This window comes from Heterodontus francisci, chromosome 2, assembly GCF_036365525.1.
Source record: "Heterodontus francisci isolate sHetFra1 chromosome 2, sHetFra1.hap1, whole genome shotgun sequence".
Classification (NCBI taxonomy): domain Eukaryota; kingdom Metazoa; phylum Chordata; class Chondrichthyes; order Heterodontiformes; family Heterodontidae; genus Heterodontus; species Heterodontus francisci.
This window is the reverse complement of record NC_090372.1, coordinates 183,310,874-183,329,530: the sequence shown is the minus strand read 5'-3', so window position 1 is coordinate 183,329,530 and position 18,657 is coordinate 183,310,874.

Sequence of the window (18,657 nt, the reverse complement as noted above, 5' to 3'; positions counted from 1 at the left end):
CAGACAGAGAAGTCCTTGAAGGAAATCAGTCACATTGCTGCCTCCCGGAGAACTGAATCAGCAGCCCACATCTTTAAATCGGAAGCCTCAGGACCACCAAAGGAAAGTCACACGACCACCGAATTCAGCCTGAAGCCAGCCGAGTCATCAACCTCCACAGACTGTATATCTCTTTTATTTCTCTGGACTCTAGTTCGACCAATCTGTCTTTCCCCACTCTGTAACCTATTTGTGTGTGTGTGTGTGTGTGTGTGAAAATTGGAGTGTATTTTTATTCTTTTACTTAAATCTGTTTAAGTACAGTAAAGCTAACCTCTTTGTTAAACTCGAGAAAACCTGTCTGCTTGGCTCTTTTCATGATCACGGCATGTAAACAGTTAACCACTGAAATGGCAAGTATATCCACTTAAAAACAAACTGTTGTGGTCAAACAAGAGAGAAAAGCTCTTTGACCCCTCCTCACCTGATCATAGCACTTATTTTTCTCACCTGATTCCCATATCCCTTATATCCCAGTTCCAAAGAAGGGTCACTGACCCGAAACGTTAACTCTGCTTCTCTTTCCACAGATGCTGCCAGACCTGCTGAGTGGTTCCAGCATTTCTTGTTCTTATTTCAGATTTTCAGCATCCGCAGTATTTTGCTTTTATTCCCATATCCCTTGATTCCCTTAGAGTCCAAATAACTCTTCATCTCAGCCTTGAATATACTCAATGCAGTATATGGTAAAAGAGTTGATCCTATTGTAATACTGCCCTCTCAGTTGGGAGAAGTGATGCATAAGTCAGCAGATCATGCTAATGCATTTTTTCAAGTGTTTCTGTGAAGACTGCTTCATTTTTAGCAAATGAGTTACCTGTGAATTACTTTACAAACACAAATGACATGCCAGTGTCTGCCAGAGAAGTTAGTGAAGAAATTCGCAGGGATGTGGTGCTCAATAAAGTGCTAAAGTATGTCATGAATGGCTAGCCAAAACCGTGTGATGATAAGAAACTACAGGAATATTGCACATGTGGAAATGAACTGAGTGTAGATCAAGGCTGTCTCCTTTGGGATTTAAGAGTCATTGTTTCACCAGGATTTGTTAAAGGAACTACATCAAGAGCACACAGGGATAGTTCATAGGAAAGCAGTAGCAAGACACTATTTTTTGGCATCCAAGGTAAACAGGGATATTGAAGAAATGGTGAAAATTTGTGAAGTGTGTCTCAAAATGAGAAATTATCCATCCAAAGTTCCTTTCATTTCATGGTCAGTCAAAGGGAACAAGTACATGTCAATTTATTTGAAATGGAAGGTTTTGCTAGATAGTTGTGGCAAGTGGATAAATGTTGAGTTTATGCCCAATACCACAAGTACGAAAACTGTTGAGGCTTTGAGAAGTTGGTTTGCAATTTATGGGTTGCCAAAGGTTTTGGTGTCAGACAATAGCCTGCAGTTTACATCAGAAGAGTTCAGAATATTTCTGAGTAAGAATGGAGTTAAAAACACTCTGGTATCGCCATATCACCCAACATCAAATGCTGCAGAAAGGAGTGTGCAGATTATGAAGAGGTCTTTGCATAAGTATTTGTTGTGTGACAAGCTAGGCAGTAATTCCCACATTTCCCTTGGACACAGGCTAGACAATTTTCTGTTCTCTTACAGAATAACTCCACAATCTACAACAGGTGGCTCACCTTATGTGTTAGTGTTTAAACACACTCCTAGGACAAGGTTTAGTTTGCTTAAGCCTGTCGCCAATAGCAAAGTAAGAGTAAAGCAAGACAAAGTGATGATGAGTCATGATACACTAGACATGAAACTTAGAGTTCAGTACTGGTCAGAAGGTCATGGTGAAAAGCCACCGAGGTGGTAAGGAGAAATATTTGTTTAGAGTTGTTGTAAAGAGGCTAGGCGCATTCACATATCTAGTGAAGATTGGAGAGGGACTCCATCAGTGTCATGCAGGTAATTTGCTTGAATGAGAGAATCTGATGAAACAAGAGCATGATAACCCTCCTATAGTTCAAATTCTTCCTACAGACCACAATGGGAGTCAAGAAGAAAGAGAAAGTCACAAAGAAACTAAAGATTTGCTGGTATCACAGAATCCACCATTAGACCAAAGTGAGCCAGGGCTTTGATTAAGACGAATAAGTAAATGTCACAGTCCCAACCATTACGTGCAGTTGGTTGTCAAAGTCAAAGTTCAGGTTTGACACAGTCAGAGATGTTCATAAGATCATAAGAACTAGGAGCAGGAGTAGGCCGTCCGGCCCCTCGAGCCTGCTCCGCCATTCAATAATGGCTGATCTTTTCGTGGACTCAGATCCACTTACCCGCGCTCTCACCGTATCCCTTAATTCCTTTATTGTTCAAAAAGATATCTACCTTAGCTTTAAAAACGTTTACTGAAGAAGCGTCAACTACTTCACTGGGCAAGGAATTCCATAGATTAACAACCCTCTGGGTGAAGAAGTTCCTTCTTAATTCAGTCCTAAATCTGCTCCCTCTAATCTTGAGGCTATGCCCTTTTGTCCTAGCTTCACCTGCCAGTGGAAACATCCTCTCTACTTGTATCTTATCTATTCCCTTCATGATTTTATATGTTTCTATAAGATCCCCCCTCATTCTTCTGAACTCCAATGAATATAATCCCAATCTACTCAGTCTCTCCTCATAAGCCAACCCCCTCAACTCCGGAATCAACCTAGTGAACCTCCTCTGCACCCTCTCCAGTGCCAGTATATCCTTTCTCAAGTAAGGAGACCAAAACTGCACACAGTACTCCAGGTGCGGCCTCACCAGTACCTTATACAGCTGCAACATAACCTCTCTGCTTTTAAACTCAATCCCTTTAGCAATGAAGGACAAAATTCCATTTGCCTTCCTAATTACTTGCTGTACCTGCAGACCAACCTTCTGCGATTCATGCACAAGGACACCCAGGTCCCTCTGCATAGCAGCATGCTGCAACTTTTTACCATTCAAGTAATAATCCTTTTTACTGCTACTCCTACCGAAATGAATGACTTCACATTTATTAACATTGTAAACCATCTGCCAGACCTTTGCCCACTCACTCAATGTATCTATGTTCCTCTGCAAAGTTTCACAGTCATCTGCACACTTTGCTCTGCCACTCATCTTAGCGTCATCTGCAAACTTTGACACCCTACACGTGGTCCCCAACTCCAAATCATCTATATAAATTGTAAATAATTGCGGTCCCAACACCGATCCCTGAGGCACACCACTAGTGACTGATTGCCAACCAGAATAGCACTCATTTATCCCCACTCTCTGCTTCCTGTTAGTCAACCAATCCTCTATCCATGCTAATACTTTACCCCTAACGCCATGCATCCTTATCTTATGCAGCAGCCTCTTGTGCGGCACCTTGTCGAAGGCCTTTTGGAAATCTAGGTACACCACATCCACTGGGTCCCCATTGTCCACCTTGCTCGTAATGTCATCATAGAATTCCAAACGATTTGTCAAGCATGACCTGCCCTTCATGAACCCATGCTGCGTCTGCCCAACGGGACAATTTCTGTTGAGATGCCCTGCTATTTCTTCCTTGATAATAGACTCAAGCATCTTCCCCACTACAGAGGTTAAGCTAACCGATCTATAATTCCCCATCTTTTGTCTACCTCCCTTTTTAAACAGTGGCATCACATCTGCTGTTTTCCAATCAGCTGGGACTACCCCAGAGTCCAGCAAATTTTGGAAAATTACCGCCAGTGCACCTGCTATTTCTCCCGCCATCTCTTTTAGTACCCTGGGATGCATTCCATCAGGGCCAGGAGACTTATCAATCCTTAGCTCCTTTAGCTTGCCCAACACTACCTCTTCCGTAATAATAAAAGCAAAATACTGCGGATGCTGGAAATCTGAAACAAAAACAAGAAATGCTGGATTCACTCAGCAGGTCTGGCAGCATCTGTGGAAAGAGAAGCAGAGTTAACGTTTCGGGTCAGTGACCCTTCTTCGGAACTGACAAATATTAGAAAAGTCACAGATTATAAACAAGTGAGGTGGGGGTTGGGCAAGAGATAACAAAGGAGAAGGTGCAGATTGGACCAGGCCACATAGCTGACCAAAAGGTCACGGAGCAAAGGCAAACAATATGTTAATGGTGTGTTGAAAGACAAAGCATTAGTACAGATTAGGTGTGAATATACTGAATATTGAACATCAGCAAGTGCAAACCTGAAGAAAAACAACCTGAAAAAAACCGTAATAATGATTGTTTCCAGGTCCTCACCTACGTTCGTCTCTTTGTCAATTACTGGCATGTTATTAATGTCCTCCACTGTGAAGACCGATACAAAATACCTGTTCAATGCCTCGGCCATTTCATCATATCCCATAACTAAATTCCCCTTCTCATCCTCTAAAGGTTTATTTTAGCCACTCTTTCTCGTTTTATATATTTATAGAAACTATTGCTATCTGTCTTTATATTCTGTGCTAATTTTTTCTCATGTTCTATCTTACTTTTCTTTATAGCTCTTTTTGTGGCTTTCTGTTGACCTTTAAAGTTTTCCCAATCTTCTAGTTTCATGCTGCTTTTGGCCACTTTGTATGCCTTCTCTTTCAATTTGATAGCCTCCCTTATTTCCTTAGACACCCATGGCAGATTACCCCTTTTCTTCCAGTCCTTCCTTTTCACTGGAATATACTTTTGCTGAACACTTTGAAAAATTGCTTTGAAAGTCCTCCACTGCTCGTCAACTGTCCCACCATAAAATCTTTGTTTCCAGTCTACTTTAGCCAAGTCCTCCCTCATTCTATTGTAGTCCCCCTTGTTCAAGTGCAGGACCCTAGTATTGGATTTTATCTTCACACTCTCCATCTGTATTCTAAATTCAACCATACTGTGATCACTCCTTCCAAGAGGATCCCTAACTATGAGGTCATTAATTATTCCTGTCTCATTACACAGGACTAGATCTAGGATGGCTTGCTCCCTCATCGGTTCCATTACATACTGTTCAAGAAAATTATCACGGATACACTCAACGAACTCCTCCTCAAGGCTACCCTGACTGAGCTGGTTCAACCAATCTACATGTAGATTAAAATCCCTCATGATAATTGCCGTACTATTTTTACAGGCATTAGTTATTTCTTTCTTTATTGCCCACCCCAATGTGATGTTATTATTTGGTGGCCTATAGACGACGCCTATCAATGACTTTTTCTTCTTAGAGTTTCTAATTTCCACCCAAATGGATTCAACCTCATTCTCCATAGAACCTATATCATCTCTCAGCACCGCCCTGATGTCGTCCTTGAATATCAGAGCTACACCACCTCCCTTACCTTCCTGTCTGTCCTTCCGAATAGTCTGGTACCCCTGGATATTTAACTCCCAGTCATGACCAACCTGTAACCATGTCTCCGTAATGGCTACCAAATCATATTTATTCGCGATGATTTGTGCCGTTAACTCATCAACCTTGTTACAAATGCTACGAGCATTCAGGTAAAGTGCCTTTATGCTAGCTTTCTTACCCTCATGATTTCCAACATCTCTAATAATAACTCCTGAGTTATCCTTCCTTTCTGCTTCTTTCATAGTCTGCCTTGAACTTAAACCCTCCTGCACACATGTTAACCTGCTGCTTACCTTTTTATTTACCATCATGCTCCCTGTCGTTTTTCCTTTTCCTTCCCCCCAAGTCACTAGTTTAAAGTCCTAGAGACCACCCTATTTATCCGTTTCGTTAGAACACTGGTTCCAGATCGGTTCAGGTGGAGACCGTCCCATCGGTACAGATCCCCCCGGTTCCAAAACTGATGCTAATGCCCCATGAAATGGAACCCCTCTTTCCCACACCACTCCCTTAACCACGTGCTTACTTCCTTAATATTCTTATCCCTAAGCCAATTTGCACGTGGCTCGGGCAGTAATCCGGAGATTATGACCCTCGAGGACCTGTTCCTTAATTTCGTTCCTAGTGCTTTATAATCCCCAAACAGGTCCTCCATCCTAGCCTTGCCTATGTTGTTAGTCCCAACGTGGACCACAACAACTGGATCCTCCTCCTCCCGCTCCAATATCCTTTCAAGCCGGTCAGAGATGTCCTGCACCCTGGCAGGCAACACACCATGCGGGACTCCCGATCTGGCTTGCAAAGGATACTATCTATCCCCCTAATTATAGAATCCCCTATAACTACCACTTGTCTTTTTGCTCCCCCCTCTTGAATGGCCTTCTGCACCATGGTGCCATGGTCAGTTGGCTCATCCTCCCCGCAGCCCTTTTCCTCATCCACACAGGGAGCAAGTATCTCGTACCTGTTGGATAAAGTCAAAGGCTGAGGCTCCTCCACTCCTGAACTCAGGATCCCCCTACCTGCCTCACTTGCAATCACACCCTGTTGTCCCTGATCACTAACTGAATTTGAATTACTTAATCTACCAGGTGTGACTGTTGAATGTTGAAAGAGCAGAGTTGAACTCATGGAAATGGAATTGGGAGAAGATACCCAGACAGAAAGAGAAAGAAGCCAGATAGGTTAGTTGAGAGCATGTAGGATGGAAGAAGCAAGAATTTAAAGAGGAATTGGGAAATTGGAAATAGATATCCTACTTCCCATTCCAAGACAGATTAAGTATTATTTTTTACTATTTTGTTTTGTTGAATAAAAGGCCAGTGGACTAAATGGTATGTTGAAATACTTGAAGTAGTGCAGCTAGATACTGTGCGTATGCAAATAGTACACAAAACACATGATACATATACATATTGCAGTGTTATTTCAGGAGAGATTTTTTTCATGATTTCTTGTCAAATGTTTTTTGTTAGACACATTGGTACTGAGGCAAAAGAAAATGTTTTACATGTAATTTACTCTGGTTCTAGCGGTCATATATGTATTGGTTGTGATTACAGGAAAACAAAATTGCAACCCAACCTGTTAAATTGCAGGTATTGTTGAGCTTGGTTGGGTCATATTGTATTGTGAGTCAATCATTTTTTTAAGTGGGGAGGGAGAGTAGTATAGGGTAAGAGCAGATCATATAATACTGCCCTCTCTGTTGGGAGGAGTGATGAATAAAGGGGGGAGACAACATGGCCAATTTAAGTAGGGTCTCCATGTGAGTTATTTCCAGTCCAAACAATACACTCAACGATGGAACATCCACAGCTCTCTGGGGGAGAGAATTCTAAAGATTCACAATGTTCTGACTGAGAAATGTCTCTTCATCTCAGTCTTAATGGTCAACTCCTTATACTGAGTCTATGGCCCGTAGTTCTAGACTCTTCAGTCAGGAGAACCAATCTGTCAGCATCTACCCTGTCAACAGAACCTTCTATGTTTAGATGAGATAATAAGTGTCTGATTGTCCAAGTGAGGATCGAACACACGACCTTGATATCATTAGCATTACACTCTAACCAACTGATCTAATCATCCAACAACAACAACAACTTGCTTTTATGTGGATTAAAAATGGCTGCTGAGTCCAGGAAAGTAATATTGGAAGGTGACCAACAGCGTGGTCAGAAAGGTAGGTTTTAAGGAGGTGGAGAGGTTTAGAGAGGGACTTGCAGACCGTGGGATGTAATTGGTTGGGAATGCATGGCCACCAATTGTGGGGTGATGGGATAAAGGGATACATGAGGCCAGAGTTGGATTAACGGAGAGTTCTGGTGAGGCTTGTAGGAAGTTCCAGAGATAAGGAGGACCAAGATCATGAAGGGATTTACACGCAAGAATAAAGAATTCAATTGAACCATCGAATGGCTTGGAGCCAATGTAGTTCAGCAAGGACAAGGGTGATGGTTGAACAGGATGAAGTACCACATGAGATATGGGCAGCTGAGTTTTAGATGAACTGAGGTTTATGGAGTGTGGAGAATGGGAGGATGCCCAGGAAAACATTGTTAAGGCTGGAGGTGTGATGAATCAGGCACAATGTCTGCTCCCGTCACTACCCGAACATCTGCAATAACAGACCCAGTCCCACATGATGCAATGCAAGCATTAGAACTGGAGGTGAGGAAACAGCCACTGGGGTTAACTGAATTGACCAGACATGCAAACAGGCTACTTGCGAAGTTATTGTAAGTGACTTGCCATATGAAGGATTTAGCATTAAAATTGGTCTGGTCAATAAAAGATGAGGAGTACAGGCTTTGAGTATTGCTGAAAAGAAAGTCATGCTGTCGTAGCTTTTATCTTGCACTCATCAGGAAAGATGCAAGAATGCCAAATTTCAAAGTGGGCAACAGTTTATACTGTATGAGAAAAGGGTGCTGATTGGTTGGCAAGCAGACTCTGGTCGAGGCATTGCCATGGAGAATGCACCAGGAAACTATTGCTCCCCCACGATTTTGTTTAATTCAAAAAAGGCACAAAGCCTGGACATGCTCCTTTTTCCTGCAGAGGACAGGTCCCTGCGTATGAATATATGTAGCTTCTAGCAAGCGTAAGTGAGCCACAATGTGAGCCTGACTGATAATCTTAAATTGGTTGTTAGGGTAATTCTTATCACACTCGGGATTGTTCAGCAAATGCTGTCCAATCGCAGAATCACATCTGATGTTGGATATTGTGTTCTGAGTTTTGCATGCATGGGCTGGTTGAGTATGGTCAGTACTCTACCTATTGCGAGCAGTCGAAAGGATGTACTGTTTGATACGATCCACCAGTCTTTGGGCCGTATCTGACATTCTAGTGTCTGTCCTGATAAAAGTGTAAGTCGAAAAGCTTCAACAGCATGAATATTTTTCTGCAATGCTCAAGTTCAGTACTACCAAGCGACTAAATACAGCTTTTGTTAATGATGATCATCGAAGTTTCCAAAAATGATAATTTCAGCAGAGGTGAAGTGACAGCTGATGATAGAATGTTAAAATGCAGACAAGCATTGGGAATGTGATAAAGACAGCAGGTTGAAGAGGTGAGAGAATGATATTTTGAGTCACAGGAGATTAGTATTAGGTGATTCAAGGCAGCTAAAACACATCAGAATAAATGTCAGTGTGTGCAACCCTTTTGGATGGAGGTTGGAGTAGAAAATCATTTGAATGGGCTCGGTTATGACCATAGGACTGAAGAAAAACAAAGATTAATTTAAAAGTAGGTTTGGATGTAAAAGCTTTAGTATAAAATTGATGTTGTGAATTAGAGCCAATGTCAGGGATGGGCTAATCACTGTTTATAGAATCACATAGCATCTCCTGTACAGAAACAGGCCATTGGGCCCAATTGGTCAATGATGGTTTTTATACTGCACACAAGTCTCCTCCCACCTTAATTACCACCCTGCCCTTTCCCATACCCCTCTATTCCCTTTTCCCTCACTAATTTGTATATATTAGACTCAGCATAAGTGCTAGCTGCTTAAGCTACTCCATTTCATAGAATCATACAATCACACTGCACAGAAGGAGGCCATTCAGCCCATCCTGCCTGTGTTGGCTCCTTCCCGATAGTCCTGCAAAGTTTTCCTTTTTATGTACACATCCAATTCCCTATTGAAAGTGACTATTCTATCTGCTTCCATCACTCTGTCAGGCAAATTTTTAAAAAAAACTTTCATACTCTCTACTTTTTTGTTAATTATCTTAAATTGGCGTCCCTGCCAGTGGAAACAGTGTAAATGGTGAGAAACTGTCAAAAACCCTGAAAATTTTGAACTCTATATTAATTTTTTGTTTATTCATTCTTGGGATGTGGGTGTCACTGGCCAGGCCAGCATTTATTGCCCATCCCCAATTGCCCTTGACTACCTGAGTCGCTATTTAGGCCATTTCAGAGGGCAGTTAAGAGTCAACCACTTTGCTGTGGGTCTGGAGTCACATGTAGGCCAGGCCAGGTAAGGACGGCAGATTTCCTTCCTGAGAGGACATTAGTGAACCAGATGGGTTTTTTTTTACAACAATCGATGGTGGTTTCATGGTCACCAGTAGACTAGATTTTAATTCCAGATTTATTATTTGAATTCAAATTTCACCATCTGACTTGATGGGATTCGAACCCATGTCCCCAAAGCATTAGCCTGGGGCTCTGGGTTACTAGTCTAGTAACAATACCACTATGCCACTGACTTTCCCCAAGGAATTTCCCCTTCTCTAGCAGTGGGGCATTAGGCCTCTGATTTGTATGTGCAAATACATCTGCTTCAGGCATGGCCACTGCATACTGATTTTATTTGGTCTTCACCAATATAATGGGTGGCGCACGACCAGCTCTTAATGAGTCTGAGCTTCCTGGTGGCCATATCGGAAGCTTAGAAGGCCATTTTACTTTCAAAGAAATGGGTGCTGTGCTGCCAAAAGTCTAGGTCTTGGCCTCCTTAAGTTTGGCTAGTTTTCTCATTATTTCCTTTCTATCTTAATTGTTGTACTATTCCTCTTGACTTCTTCTATCTTTATCGTTTCCTCTTTGTTAGCCTCTTCAGTGAAAACTGAAGCAAAGTACCTATTTCATATCCATACCATTTTATTATCATCTCCTGTGAGTTTATCTTGTTTATCCCTTGGTGGCCCTACTCCATCTTAATTCTACTTTTGTTATGTTTGTATCTATAGAATAAGTTTGCTTTCCTTTTTATATTCTTAGATATTTTCAGCCGTGCGTTCAGTTGATTCTAACTGTGTGAGAAGGGATCAACAGCTGAGAGCTGTTGGCATGCACAACAGAGTTATTAACACAGAGGAGAGCTGTCAAAATTTAAATCTCTGGCCTCATTCCATGACAGTTGGTGGCAGCAGGGAAGGGAAGAGTGGAATTCTCTGCTTTCCTGAGAGCTGCGGAACCCTAAGGAGAATTGGAATTATTGACACAGAATCAGTCAATCAGGTTAGAGATTCTTTAACTAGCCAGTCACTGCTTGGGGCTGGAGAGCAGGAAATCTGACTGAGATTAGCCAAAGTTAGTGAAACTATAAACCTGCTGTTAACTTAAGCCAAGAATTGGGGGTGCGTGGGATATGTCGCGGATAAGGATCCATCTGACCTCACCCTGGAGTGCGAGGTTTGGGAAATTGTAACTTCCAGGCCTCACCAGCAAGCAGACTCTTGCCCATATGGGCAGGAGTCAAAAGTTATGGGAGATCAGGCCGATACTAGGAACCCACGGAACACGGAAACAGTCCCGGACAAAGTAGCCCAGGAGTGAGGAGCACTGGGGGACGTCTGCAATGGGATTGCGGGGTAAGTCAGAGGCTGGAGAGGCCCAAGGTATCCTTGTGGGAGAAGGAGGAACATTCCTGCTCCTCTTGCCTCACGAGGAACTTTTATGAAAAAAGATATTTAACCTGAGCCTTCTGCGGTTACGTTCCTGCTTGCTGTCAACTTCTGCTGGCAGGTTCGAGACTGCAGTTAAAATGGTGAGTGTATCCCACTACTTAAATGAGGTTTTCCTCTCCTGTGGTATGGACAACCTACCTGTGCCACATTCAGGCAAGTTAAGAGGGGAATGGCAGGAATGTGTCAGGAATGTGGTGCAAACCCTCATGGCCGGTTATGGGGTGTGGTGGGGAAGGGTTTAAAATCAGTCCTTATTTGTATAAAATGTTGTGACATGTAGTGAAAGAGTGTGCACTGCAGATGGTCACTTGAAACAGGTCCGAAGGGGGAAAAGCTTGAAGGACTCAAGATGCTGAGGCCAAGGAGCTGAGACCAAGGAGCTGAGGCCAAGGAGCTGAGACCAAGGAGCTGAGGCCAAGGAGCTGAGACCAAGGAGCTGACTGATCTTCATTACTGAAGGTCTGGAATTTTGTTCTGCTGGTGGGAGTCCTGCTGATGAGCCCGAAAGCAGGGGGGGTGCGGAAGGCAACCCCACTTTGTCATTCTTCAGGAACTGGAGTCACATTTTATAGAAAGCAGGCAACTAATTGGTTGCCATCGGGCTGCTGTCCCTATTAAGGAGGGCAACCCGCCCCCCAGGAGCTGCCGGCCAATCAGAGGGCCAGCAGCTCAGCAGTCTCAGCAGCTGGAATAAGAGGACGCCATGGTAAGTGGGGTCTGGGGGTAACGGGGCCAGTCTTGCAGGCCCTGGTGAGGGGAGAGGGTTGGGGAGGGAGTTGGTGAGGGCCGGCGGTGCTGTTGCAGTGGGGATGGCCATGGTCACTGGGGACCCCCTCCAGTGGTCAAAGAGTGCCTGAATAGGAGGGCCTTCCCCTCCCCACCGCCCCCCCACCCAGCCCACAGGTTTTACCTAGCAGTTTCCCCACGTGGCAGAGGGCCCAGCTACTGCTGTTAATACGCCAGCGGTGCTGGGCAGAGGCCCTTTATTGGCCACTTAAGTGGCTCAATTGGTCTTTGGGTGGGAGAACCGTCTGGCACCTTCCCCACTGCTGGCAAGATGGCATGGTGGTGGGAAGACGACAGGCATGCTACCCTCCACCTTCCCTCGCCATTTTACAGGCACCCTACCCCCACTGCTTTCGAGCCCATCCCCAGGGGGCTGGTAAAATTCAGCCCATGACAGGAAAAGAAAAAGATGGATCCACCTACTGCTAAACATTGAAGAACAGGGAACCTTCACAATCTTCACGAAAATAAAGTAACAAACCTTTTTCGATGGGAGAAGGATGAGAAAAGCATGTGTGATTTTTAACATCTCGTGGAAGAGGCATAATGATGGCTTTTGATGAGATTTATCTCATGATCTTGTACAGCAGTAAACAACAAAAAGTTAACTTTTCCCTGAAGACACGTTCCCATTTAAGCTTTTCATTCTGCATAGCAGAATGGGATGGAGAATCTAATAGGCTGATCCTTACCTAAACCCTGCAACACTTTACATCAAAATATTGATCTACCATTTTTCTTTACAGCAGCTGATGAATCTGATGTGTTTCTTTGAGCATTTTCAGTTTCTTTTTTTTCCTTTCTTACCTCAGACTTGAAGCTTAATTGAAGAAAGCTTTAGCAAAAAGGAGGACATTTAGTAGCAAAACCCCAGGGTCAAGCACATCACTAGTAGTGTTGTACAGGATGTAAGACAAACATTGGTGATAATACCATAACAGTGCCAACATGAAAATCAGATTTTAAATTTAAAAAGGCACAGCAGACCTATCAACATCTGAAAAGAGGAAAGGCAGATTTACCCAAACTGGTTAAGGATCTCCACACTAAATATTTATCCGTCTTTTCTCTTTTCAGATGTTCAAGGGCATTCCCAGGATTACTTCATATTTGCAGCTTTACTGTTTATCTTTCAAGATCTGATTTACGCTTCGTGCATGTTGTAGAGTCATGATCTGCTTGGGCCTTGTTACCTTTGTCTTCAGAGACTGTAATTCAGTCTCTTATGGTTGAAGAACCTGTACAAAGTACGAATGCAAATTGAGTTTTAAAATAGGATTAAATTCATGGCCTCACATCTTTGTTGTAAGCATGAGTGGTATTACTGAGGAAAGATTTCCTCTGCATGTCTCATGTACCAAAATCAGACACCTGTTTAGAAGTAAAATACTTACATTTTCACCACATAGAGGAACATGTCTCCCCTGAATATTAAGCGAGTAGCATAAGTCTCTGGCTTGGGAGGACTCATTACCACAAAAGTCTACGTAGTAGGCCATCTCTAATAATTTCCTTGTATCCCTCACCCTCTTCCCTCTTTCATCCCCGATTCCTTCTGCATCTGATCCTAGAATAAAACTCCCCCGAGTCATTTACAATGGCATTTTCAAGCTCCCATCTGACTAGCCTTTGGATCTCTGTTTGCCACAATACTTCTGCAGCTGTCAATCTGCTCAGTCACTCCCTCACATCCACCTTTGTCCTTGTTCCCATTGTAATCCTTAATTTCTCCTAGCCTCTTTTTCTCCCCCTGGTATGACTCCTATCTTCACTCCCCTCTCGTCCAAAGGGTGCAAACTTGAACATGCCTGGCACACAAATGGTTAATCATTCATTGCAAGATCTGTATTTATATGGTCCAACCAAGTTTCCCCTGAGGTTCCCCAAGTCTCCCCACTGTCTGAGCCTTGAACCCACATTTTTTCCTAGTTTCTCTCCTATCTCCATTCATGCCCTCTCCTAGTTCATCTTGTTGCAGCTGTAGTATGTGGGAGCTTCTGGAGACCAAAGTGATCAACCACGTCTGCAGTAAGTGGCTACAGCTCAAAGAACTTTGACTCAGGGTAGGTGAGTTGGAGGCCAAGCTACAGACACTGCGATGCATCAGGGAGGGGGAAAGTTACCTGGACACTTTGTTCCAGAAGGCAGTCACACCCCATAGGATAGCATCTTCCGATTTGGTCAGTGGTCAGGGACAGGAGGGTGTGACTGCGAGTGAGGCAGGTAAGAGGATCTAGAAGGAAGAAGTAAAGGAACCTCAGCCCTTGCAATTGTCAAACAGATTTGAAGTTCTTTCAGCTTGTATGAATGAGAGTGAGGGCTGCAGGGTGGTTGAGCAAACTGACCATGGCACCATGGTATAGGACACCATTCAAGCATAGGGAGTAAATAGAAATGTAGTAGTAGTAGGAGATAGTGTAGTCAGGGGGATAGACACAGTTCTCTGTGGCCCAGAGCAAGAGTCTAGAAGGCTGTGTTGCCTGCCTGCTCGAGACTGGAAAGGAACTGCAGTGGGAGGGGGAGGATCCAGTTTTTGTGGTCCATGCGGGTACCAATGACATAGATGGGACTAGGCAAGAGGTTCTGCATAGGGAGTATGAGCAACTAGGGGCTAAATTAAAAAGCATAACCTCGAAAGTAATAATCTCTGGATTATTACCTGAGCCACAAGTAAATTGGTGTAGGGTAAATAAGATTAGAGATGAATGCGTGGCGCAAAGCATGGTAGACTGGAAGAAATGGGTTTCGATTCATGGGGCACTGGCGCCAGTACTGGGAAAAGTGGGAGCTGTACTGTTGGGATGGTCTTCACTTGAACTATGCTGGGACCAGTGTTCTGGCGAGTCATATAACAAGGGCATGTAACTAGTGGGGGGAAGGGATCATGTGAGAGAGATGTGGTAAATCAAAGGGAAACGACGAGATAATAGAGCAGGGTTGTGATTTGGGTAATAATAACCAGAGCGTGGTAGGGAGGAACAGAACGTACAAGTGTAAGACATCACCAGCAGATAAGGCCAAAGATTGCAGAAATGGTAAAAAGACAGAGTTAAAGGCTCTATATCTGAATGCGTGCAGCTTCTGTAACAAAATGGATGAATTGTTAGCACAGATGGAAATAAATATATATGACCAGATAGCCATTACAGAGACATTGTTGCAAGGTGACCAAGACTGGGACCTGGATATCCTTCAATATTCATTTTGAAAAGACAGGAAGCTAGGAAAAGGTGGTGGGGTAGCTTTGTTAATTCAGGATGTCATTAGTACAGTAGCGAGAGATGACCTTAGCCCGGAAGAGCAAGATGTAGGGCTGGATTTTACAGGGCTCCCCGAGGCGGGGTCAGAGATGGGGGGCTGAATGGAATATCACGACAGGTGGCGTAAGGAGAGGTGGTGAGACGGAGGGCCCGTTGCCCAGCGATCTTCCCGCCCAGAAGCCAATTGAAGCCCTTAAGTGGCCTATTAATTGTGGGCCTCTTCCCACCAGCACTGGGATCTTACCAGCTGCGGGGGCGCCTTGTAAAACAGAGTAGCACATAGAGGACCCCCACCGGGAACCAATTCACCCCCCAGGAGCCCCCTCCCTCCGGACTGCAAGACCACCCTGGAGCCCCTCCTCGCTGGGGACTTCCAGACTTGCTCCGGTGATCCCACCTCATTTACCTTGGGTCTGGGGTTCCAGCGCTGGTCCTGCATCCGAGACCTCAACATTACTGGCAGTGGCCACTGCTCCCGGTGGCGCTGCCGATACTGCTGGGCTGCCTGCCCTCTGATTGACCAGCAGCACATGGAGGCGGGATCCCTGTCTTTAAAGGGATGGGGATTCCCGCCTCTTAAAATTTACAATTAAAACACCGGAGGATTGCTCCGGGGGCCACGAAAATGCAGAGGTGGGGGGCCCCCCGCCTTTTTGGTCTGGCGTCGGGAGCCTGCCTCCTACACAAAATCCAGCCCGTTGAATCAGTTCAGGTAGAGATAACATATAGGAAAGGTAAGACAGCACTTGTGGGAGTAATTTATAGGCCCCCTAACAGTTGCTACACTCTAGGACAGCGTATACAGGAAGAAATAGATGGGGAATTTAAGAAAGTTACCACAATAGTTACGGATAACTTTAATCTACATCAGATTGGCAAAAGTAGCCTGGAAAATTACATTCTCGAGCCAACGAGGGAGCAGGCTGTTCTAGGCCTGGTAATGTGCAATGAGACAGGATTAATCAATAAACTCATGATAAAGGAGCCTCTAGGCAACAGTGATCAAAGCATGATAGAATTTCACGTTCAGTTTGAAGGGAAGAAGTGTGGCTCTAAGACTAGTGTTTTAAACCTAAATAGAGGTAATTACAAGGATATGAATTGGGAAACTAGGTTAAAAGAATAGTAGAGATGCAGTGGCAGACTTTTAAGGAGGTATTAACTCTCAGCAAAGATTCATCCCAGTGAGAAAGAAAGATTCTTTGAGAAGGATGCATCATCTATGGCTAAATGAGGAAGTTAAGGATAGTATCAAATTAAATAAAACAGTGTGCAAGTCTGCAAAGATTAGTGGTAGGTCAGAAGATTTTAAGAACCAGCAAAGAATGACGAATAAAAATAATTAAGAGGGAGAAAGTAGAATATGAGCGAAAACTAGCTAGTAATATAAAAACAGATTGTAAGAGTTTTTTCAAGCATTTAAATCGGAAAAGAGTAACTAAAGATAGTCCTGGTCCTCCAGAGAGAGTGAGTCTAGGAAATGGATAATGGAAAACAAGGAAATTGCAGAAGCATCAAACAGGTATTTGATGTCTGTTTTCACTGTAGAAGACTTAGAAAACTTGCCAAAGATTCTTGAAACTCAAGGGGTGAAAGGGAGGGGGGAGCTGAAAACAATCATCACCACTAGGAAAAAGATGCTGGGAAAGCTATTAAACCTAAAGGCTGACAAGTCCCCAGGACCAGATGACCTGCATCCTAGGGTTCTAAAAGAAAAATCTGCAGAGACAGTAGAGGCTTTGGTTATAATCTTCCATAATTCCTTAGATTCTCGAAGGGTCCCAGTGGATTGGAAAATAGCAAATTTATTCAAGAAAAGAGGGAGACAGTAAGCAGGAAACTATAGAGCAGTTAGCCTAACATTTGTCATAGGGAAATTAATAGAATCCATTATTAAGGAGCTTATAGCAGGATACTTAGAAAATCATAATGGGATCAACCAAAGTCAACATGGTTTTGTGAAAGAGAAATCGTGTTTAAGTAATTTGTTCGAGTCATTCGAGGAAGTAACAAGCAAGGTGATAAAGGGGAACTTGTAGATGTGGTGTACTTAGATTTCCAGAAGGCATTTGATAAGGTGCCACATCAAAGGTTACTACACAAGATAAAGCGTATGGTGTAGGGGTAACATATTAGCATGGATAAAGACTGTTAGCTAACAGGAAGCAAAGTGTAGGGATAAATGGGTCTTTTTTGGGTTGGTAAGCTGCAACTAGTGGAGTGCCACAGGGATCAGTGCTGGGACTTCAACTATTTACAATTTACATCAATGACTTGGATGAAAGGACCGAATGTATGGTAGCTAAATTTGCGATGACACCAAGATAGACAGGAAAGTAAGTTGTCAAGAGGAGGTAAAGAGTCTACAAAGGGATATAGTTAGGTTAATTGGGCAAAAGTTTAGTATAATGTGGGAAAATGTGAACTTGTCCACTTTGGCAGGAGGAATAGAAAAGCAGTATACTATTTAAATGGCAAGAGATTGCTGAACTTGGTAGTACAGAGGGATCTGGGTGTCCTGGTACATGAATCACAAAAGGTTAGTATGCCGCTACAGCAAGTGATTAGAAAGGCAAATGGAATGTTGGTGTTTATTGCAAGGGGTATCGAGTATAAAAGTAGGGAGGTTTTACTGCAGCTCGATAGGACCTTGGTGAGACCACATCTGGAGTACTGTTTTGGTCTCCTTTTTTGAAAAAGGATATAATTACATTAGAAGCAGTTCAGAAAAGGTTCACTTGACTAATTCGAGGGATGAAAGGCTTATCTTATGATGAAAGGTTGAATAGGTTGGGCCTATACCCATTGGAGTTTAGAAGACTGAGAGGTCATAGAGACATAGAGTTATACAGCACAGAAACAGTCCCTTCAGCCCATCATGTCCGTGCTGGCTATCAAGCACCTATCTATTCTAATCCCATTTTCCAGCACTTGGCCCGTGGCCTTGTATGCTATGGCATTTCAAGTGCTAATAGGCAATCTTATTGAAACATATAAATCCTGAGGGGACTTAATAGAGCGGATGTTTCCTCTTGTTGGGGAAGACAAGAACTAGGGGACACGATTTAAGAATAAGAGGTCTCCCTTTTACGACGGAGATGAGGAGAATTTTTTTTCTCAAAGGGTTGTTAGTCTGTGGAATTCTCCTCCCCAGAAAGCAGTGGATGTTGGGTTATTGAATTTATTCAAGGCTGAGCTAGATAGATTTTTGATCGACAAGGGAGTCGAGGGTTTTGGGGGGCAGAGAGGAAAGTGGAGTTGAGACCACAACATGTTTAGATCATCCATCAACTTATTGAATGGTGGAGCAGGCTCAAAGGGCCGAATGGCCTATTCCTGCTCCCAAGTCCT